The 8,125-nt window shown below is 38.0% G+C and overlaps 1 long non-coding RNA gene across 1 annotated transcript; it reads left to right on the forward strand.

Annotated features, from left to right (window-relative positions):
* The first annotated feature begins 646 nt into the window (after nt 1-646).
* On the forward strand, nt 647-4,447 carry LOC136286092 (uncharacterized). Its single transcript, XR_010719749.1, has 5 exons — nt 647-731; nt 817-940; nt 1,378-1,556; nt 2,358-2,408; nt 2,689-4,447. It is a non-coding gene; the product is annotated as an uncharacterized lncRNA (long non-coding RNA).
* The last annotated feature ends 3,678 nt before the right edge of the window (nt 4,448-8,125 follow it).

An 8,125-nucleotide genomic window follows, 5' to 3' on the forward strand; every position in this document is an offset into this window, starting at 1 on the left:
TTTTGGACTCATGTGCACATATGCTTATGGGGATGAGTCAAACGCTCTAACTTTTGAATATTTAGAGCAGTCTTGCTCTTGAACTTCAGAAAATTTTGACATTGAATTTTCATGTTATTTAAGAAAAAAATGTAAAGAGGAAAAGTAAATAGAAACAGGAAGGGAATATTAGAAGTGTCACACTGTGTGAAGTGCATGTATGTGCCTAGAATTTTGTTATGAAGGCATTTTACAAAATCACTGTGAAAAGTTCTGTCAGTGATTTATTCTCTTCCATGCTCTTAGAGCTACACAAATAGTGCTTTCACTTCACAAAAATGTCGTGCTCGGTATTCAGCAAATAGTATTTTACTGTTATCTATAGCTCAGGTTGGTTTATTTACTATTCTGAAGAAGCCTGGAAATGTCTTCTGTTGGAAGTGCATAAGTATGGAAAAGTTTTACTTTTTTAAACTTTAGCCATTTTGGAGTTACTGAAATTTGAACAATGTACTACTATCTTAATTAGAGTAATGTTTGTTGCTGCAGTTGCTGACCTCTGCCAGACATTCACAGGTGAAAATTTTTATCAGTTTATCACTCAAAAGACAAGTCAGCCAAGGGAAATCAATTTCATTCTACTCATCCACAAGCATCCTCCTTGGAAATTACTACTTCCTCCTGCTTGGGAGGGATTTTAACCATATCTAAAGTTTTTGAATCCTTTGTTAGTTTAAGAGGTGCATTTCCAGGTCTGTGTGCCACCTGCCACTTACTTTCTCAGCCCTTTAACTGGAAAGTAAAATACAAGCTGAATGTTTTCATTTCCCCATGAAGAAATCTGTTTCCAGCACCGTCTACCTTCTGAGAAGTCCTCCCAGCCATCTTTGGACAGGGAATCCCACTGGGTGTCTTTGCTCTCCAGTGACTATCCCCATCAGCAAACGTCAGAGCAAACCAGGTACTGCTGAACCCTGAGGGGCTGCGCTGTGGTGCAGGACAGGGCTTTGTCAGTGTGTTAGAACAGCTCTGGGATGGCTCTCAGGTGGCTTCCTGAAGCTGTAGCTGACAAAGTTTTTTCCATCGGGTTCCTTTCATCTTTGTGCCTGTGAATGGCTCTACTCCTGCTTGCGTTAATGCTCCTGCTTTTTCCCACAAAGAAAGTTCTGTCATTTCTCCCACTGTTGCTCTTCGTCTTTCACTTTGTCTTTCCACGTCTTCTGAAATCTGTGGGGGCTTATACTCTTTTCTAGCTTTTTTCTCCTTTTCCCTATTTTTTCATCTTGGAAAATTTATGCTTATATTCTCAGCTGTTCATCTCTTCCTCCATGTTGTAGTGCCTGCTGCAGAATAAAAAATATCCCTGTTTATTTTCTATTTCCATTTTCTCTCACACAGACACCCTTTTCCTGGGTACCTGTTGCTTCTTTCCAGGATTTCATGCCCACGGAATGTTCAGAGACTGAATAGAGAGCATTTAGTGACTCACATGCTGCTATGCATGGCACAGATCACAGATGCTGGTAGGAGATGTCAGCAAAAGTGACTGAATGCTATAACTTGTTTGGTCACCTCAGGCAAGTCATCTCTCTTCTTTGTTTCATCTCTAAAATGGCTTTAATAATATCTAATGTCTTTGTGATTTATGGATGGAAAACACTATGCACAATCCAGTTCTAAATTGCTGTTGTTGTTATTACTATTAGGATTTCTGCAATCTAATTTTTCCCTTTAGCTTCTTCCAGTTAAATTAATGTTCATGTCAACATCCTAAAAGTACATGCAAGTTTACCAATAAAGAGCAGCTTGTTATTGTGAGGCCATCTTTCGCAATACAAATCTAAATGGTTAAAGGAAGGGCTACTTTCGTGGTACTTTGCTTTTAAGGCATTTAATTGATATTCAGATGTCAGCTGTGAAACCTGCTTGTTGGTCAGCCAAGCTTTTATGCTGAGAATCCTTTTTGTGAGCAGTTAGGAAACAACAAAACACATACTGGATATTTGGGATAATGATACCAACTGGATTCTTTCTCTAATAGTGAGTGGTAGGTTGTCTCTCTTTCTAATTCAATGAGATAGAGAGCTGTACCCAATATGAATGACTGGGATACAGACTCCATCTGACCAACATTTATCAAGAAAAAACAGATCCTCTTTCTTGTCAGTGTCAGACATTGAAGTGCACTGAAGAATTCAGAATGTAACTTATACAGCAGAGTTGATTCACTAAGAAATTGTTTCAATATACTGAAGATTGCTATTTTCTTTCAAAAAAAAAAAGCTGTATGGCAAAACCACTAAAAGCAAGTTAAATAATGCTTGATGGAGTCATTCTGCTTTTCTTTAATTTTTATTTATCCCCACTTTCCCAAACAGCATCATTTGTACACCTGATTTCTGGCTGGATATGTGGGAACACAGAGTGAGGTAAGAAAAAAAAAAAAAAAAAAGAAAAAAAGAAAAAAAAAAAAAGAAAAAAAAAGAAAAAGCATTTCTGAGCATTTAAGGTGGAATTTAGGCCTGCTAATTTCAGAGCATGACCACCCAGGGAGTGGGAGGTGTGGTTTATGGTCCTTGCTGTTCATGATACACTCAGCTAAGGAGTCAGACTTGCTCTTTGTCTCCTGGTTTGATGAATCTTGCATTCTTGGATGCACATCTTCAAAGAAGCTTTCAAAGTTAGATTCTGTCTGGATTTACTCTACAGGAGCTGTGCATTTGAATGCCCTTAACCAAAGACCAGCTGGACCTCTGTCTCATGTATACCAGGTGAGAGGTTCAACGAGTTGGTCACTACCCAGCAGGAAGGGAGTCCTCATCACTTTTGGAAGTCTCCTGAAATGGGCATCTAAAGCACTTCAGCTCACACCATTTTTTCAGCTATCATCAGACTCTCACATAAATATGTCAAATCCACATACAAACATCTATTCTCTACCAAGAGATAGACAGATTTTTATAGAATTCCTGTTTGGATTTGTGTCTGAATCATAGTTTGATTTTTAGCTATTTTTTTCCCCACTCACTGGAATATACTTAGATGTCCAGTTTGTTTCTTCACGATGCACTCCTCCTGGATTTGATATCCTGAAAGAATGAGTGAAGACATTGCACATCATTCTGCCTAAATACCTCCTTTACATTTAGTTCTTTAATCTGAACAACTGAGAATGTCTTTAAAGCAGTTTGTTACAAACCCCTTAAAATCTACCTCTCACATAGTTCATTGAATGCTGAGTGATGAACACATCACACGTTTATCCAAAATGACCTCTCTAATTAGCTTGTGTAAAAGAGCTGTCTGATCTCCTCCAGTTATCTGAACATACTGCAGCATGTGCCTGTGGTCTTGTGTCTTGTTAGTTCTGTTTCAGCCAATTTCTTCAGTCATCGGTAAAGTCAGCAGGAATTAAGGCTGCTCAGCATTTTGAAAGCTCCTGCTGCTTCTCTAGGTTCTCAGATGTGGCAGGTATCCATATTTGACCCAAATTCTAGGATGGAAGCCCTGAGAGCCACTGCTCCCCACCCCAGCATATACCATGAGGAGAAAGGCAGAGCTCTCCAGAGCTGTTTGGATTGTTTATGGCTTTGGGCAGCTCTCCAGCTGCCTGTATGAATGACAATGCAGTAACACAGCCATTAACATTTATGGTACAAATGATAAATCCAATTAAAAAGTTCACAACGAAAGCCCCATGCCATGGCAATGTTCCACATGAAAGATATGTACAATATTTTATTTGAAGAAACTGTGGGATGAAATTAGGAGACCAATGAATGTATTTTTGAGGCTCTTTCCTTTGTCCATTGACTGCCACTTCAGATCAAGATTACTAAATCTATACAGGGCAGATACTGAAATTTCTCTATATTAATCTATTATTATTTTGTCTTTCTATGGCAGTATAATGATATGCTGTTTACTCTAAACTCATGGTTAAGTTCAGTTGAACACATTTTTTGAGAACTCAGCATGTGTCAGAAAGATGTTACTGGGTCTAGCTGGACTCTCAATCTGGCCCAGAACATCTGTTAATTTATGCTCAAGTACATTTCTAAATCAGGAAAATGCACTGTATTTTATAAAGACCAAATGGAGCTATTATTAATGTCCCACGATTCTTATTTATTAAATACCAACAAAAAAATCCAGTAGCTGCTTCTCTTAGAAGAAACACTTGTATTATTTTTTTGTAGTTTTCTTTTTTGTTTTAAATAAAAGTTTGCATTAAGTGGTCTTTTACAGAAAAGAAGGCACATGAAATAATGAATCCTGCAAATCAGGCATACAAAATTTGCTGTCTCTGGATCTCTTCCATTTGTTCATGTTTTTGCTAAATCTGTGAACAATATTCTGCTGTGAGATGCTGCATGTGCTGTGCATGTAGGTAGCGGCTGGATAACAATTACAGGAGGGCAGCTCGCCAAACCCAATTGGCAAATGCTAAATTGAATTGGCTATTCAAAAGCAGGAATATAAATATTTTGGTTCAAAGTTTAAGGTATTGAAATGTACCATTTGGCACCAAAAGCTTTGTGTAAATCATTTTTCTTACTCTGCGGTCATGAATCATTCCAGCAGAGGGTATACACATTAGTGATTCCAGCCACAAGCTGCTGAAATTTGATGTTGGCTGATGTAAAAATGTAGCTATTACAGTGATTTGACATCTAGCTCCACATCTTGAGTAGACACCACTACCCCATTTAAAACTAATTCCTCAGGAGTGACATCTCATGCACAGGGATTATGAGTCATTAAATAATCATTTGGTAATACGGTGCATCCCTTGCCTCTGGAAGCAGTGTTCAGCATGGTGCCTACTCAATTAATCAACCTTAAAATAATACTTTCCCCTCTTCTAAATTACACTTCCCTTCTTAAGTTTGTAGAAAGGGCTCATTTAACTAGAACATGATTTTAAAGGTAGAAATGAGCCTGGGCAGTGTAACTGGGGTTCAGATCTGAACTCTGTCAAAGGGCTGACTGATTGGATCTGGTGCCAAATGACACTTTATGGCTGATTTGAACTGCTCTGCTGGTGCAAGTCAGAAAGAGAATCATCAAATGGAGCTCCCTGATGACCTCTCCTGCAGAAGGAAACCTGTGGTGCATGGAAATGTCTTGTGCGGAACTTCAGCTATCCTCATTTGTTTCAGTGGCCTTTTGGGGCTCTGAGCATCAGGGAGTATTCCAGTGCAGTTGGGGTATTCCTGACTGATGACTACTTCTGGACTAGGCTTGCTTGTCCATGAAGGAGGAGAGCATTTATTACCACACCCAGTCCGCCTGTAACTAATACAGCCTAAGTAGTTTAAAGCAGAGATTTACAAACTATTTTTATAGGATACCATGGGAGCAGCAGGTATGGGGAACAGCAGCATGAGTAAAGACAAGGGCAGATCTGGCTCCGTGTCAGCTTTTGTATTACTCAAAATAGCTCCTGCACTATTAATGACACGTATTATAGCTGATAACTCCTATTAGCCTCCGCTTTGCATCTGAAACTCCTTCAAGTCTGTCTTCTAGCCCATGACCATTTAATTCATGTTCTATAAATGTAATTCAGTATTCAGGCCTGAGACAAAATTTCTTCACATTTGGGGCTTTGGCCTTGACTCAGCACTACAGAAAATGAAAATACATGGAAATACCCTACTGACAATTTATACTGAATTAGCGTCATGCATATTTAATGGAGTTTTGATTTGAGAAAGCATTTTTGCTCAAAATATGATTATATAAACACTTAAAATGAATATGCACTTGAAACTCTATTTATTAGCTGTCTTATAATTGTATTCATCATCCCATGATCTTGCATGAAATAGTGATTTCAGCAAAACTTTGCCACTTTATCTTACTCAAGGGCTTAACCCATAGGCTGAAAGATTCTAAAATCACTTATGTAGGTGAAGTTACAGGATATGAGCAAAAATTGTTGCTGTAACAATACACGTTGCTATTTTTCTTGTGATTGAACGGGTCTAATGGCGCCTTTAAACATTTATTTTTCTAATGAAATTCTGTGTTGTATCAAAGTCCTGTGGACACTGCTTCAGCAGGGTTTGATAACATTAAGCTAAAGTAAAGCAAAGTTTTAAAAATTGCATGTTTAATGACAAATGGCCACAGAGTCAATGAATTGTTAGGGTTGGAAGGGGCCTTGGGAGATCATTTAGTCCAGCCCCCAGATTCTTGGTCCATTAAAATATTTTTTAATTTATTCAGTTCCTAGGCCTTTATGAATGATTTGTGAATTTGTGATTCATGAATGATTTGACCTTTATGAATGATTTCATGCAATGCAGTTTTGTAAAATTAAATTTACCAGGAAAGGAAAATCATTCACATATGACTGATTGTTCCTTTACCTTTATGGTGAGACCACTTTTCCCCTTGAATTACTCTATCTAAAAGTAGTTATCTGGTTGTCTATGCTTACTCTATAATCCAGGAAAGAGATAGAATGGTTGAGTAGTCTTCTGGGGACAATTATCTTTTTTTTTCCAGTGACAACAGAGAAAACTGGAGGAGCCAACTACTTTAGGCTATCTTCTGCCAATTAAGATAGGAAAGATAAACCCCATTGTAATGTACAAATCATATTCCATCTGCTCTTTGGCAGTTTGCTCTTCCAGTGGAATAGGGCAGAACTTTGACTGAGTATTTTTCATAAGATGCTTAATTTTCCCTGTAGCAGTTGTAATCTATTGGCAGAGAGGAACACCATGATCAGATCTGACCTCCCTTAGAAGAAGGATGTGGGACTTTACTGGGTGAATTTGTTCAAGTACTAGATTGCATCTTTTCAAAAAAGCTACTCCATCTGGAGTAAAGGTGTGAATAATATAGATCTGGTATTTTTGCCTGAATGACTGGACTCTCAGCTTCCAGTGGTAGTGTCTTTCTAAATCTCTGTCAGCTGGTTGGATATCCCTCCATCACTGACTTGTTTTCCCTTATAGATGCTTTGAATTAATTCAGCTCAGGTCTTTATTGATAAGCTTTATTGATAAGCTTAATCAATTCAGGTCTTTGAGTCATTGATTTTAGGATTTGTTTTCCAATCCCTTTATATTTCTTTTGGTTCTAGTCTGATTATTTGTCAAAATGTGGATACTGTCACTGGACTGTATCCTACTGCCAATTTTACAGATGATAGAATTTCCCCAGCCTGTTATCCCTCTTGGCTACAACATTTTACTGTAGCTCATATTCAACAGATTATTCACTATGGTTTGCAAATTGATTTCAGAATTATCATTTTCTAAGACTAAGTTTGCTCTTCTGTAAGGATGACATCTGGCTTCTTGTCCTGTTTCTGCATTAAACTATTTTAAATTGCACAGATTTTGCCTTCACTTTTTTTTTTTTTTTTTTTTTTAAACCAGCTTCTTGTACATGATGTATTCTCTGCTTCATTTGAAATTCCTCTGGTATCTGTACACCCACAAGCTTTATCAGTAACACTTTCATACTGAGTCATCAATAAAAACATTACATGGCATGAGGACAAAGACAGATTCTGGGAAAGCCAAACCAGGACACTGTAACTTAGTAGACCCTTGGTTTACAATCCAAATCCTACCTTTTAACTATTTCAGTAATTCCAGATGTGTGATTTATGAAACAGAAGTCTCTGTTTGAAAAACACAAGGTTCCCACTTTAAAGTTGTACCAGCTTCTCTTTGCACCCACTTAGTTGTTTATGATGCATGGCTCATGAGGCACTCCTTGTCAAAGGGACACTGACACATTTCAAAGAAGATTGACCGGCAGTGGCTGGATGTGAGGGACAAATATCTGGCTATGTTTACAAACCTGGTTACAGGTTTGATGTTTACAGGCCACTTCTTGCCATTGCTCAGAATGCTGTCTGCCTAATATAATTTATTTGGTACATCCAGATGCAAATAGAGCACTTGTTTCATAGACAATGGTCTGTAAGTTCTTTTTTGTTATTGAATCAAAGACTACTGTGAAATAATCCTGAGCACCTTTTGCAATTTTCTGCAGTGTCCTGGTGGTGAAGCACAATTGCAGTCTTGCAGCCTCTGAAATAACCACACAGGAAGACTGTGTTTAATGATGCACCTGTCTTACAGACACTGTGTTCACATTTAAAAGGTCACAAATCTCA

The sequence above is a fragment of the Chamaea fasciata genome, unplaced genomic scaffold (genome assembly GCF_029207755.1).
Source record: "Chamaea fasciata isolate MVZ Bird 193981 ecotype frontalis unplaced genomic scaffold, bChaFas1.0.hap1 SCAF_2, whole genome shotgun sequence".
In the NCBI taxonomy this organism is placed as follows: Eukaryota; Metazoa; Chordata; class Aves; order Passeriformes; family Sylviidae; genus Chamaea; species Chamaea fasciata.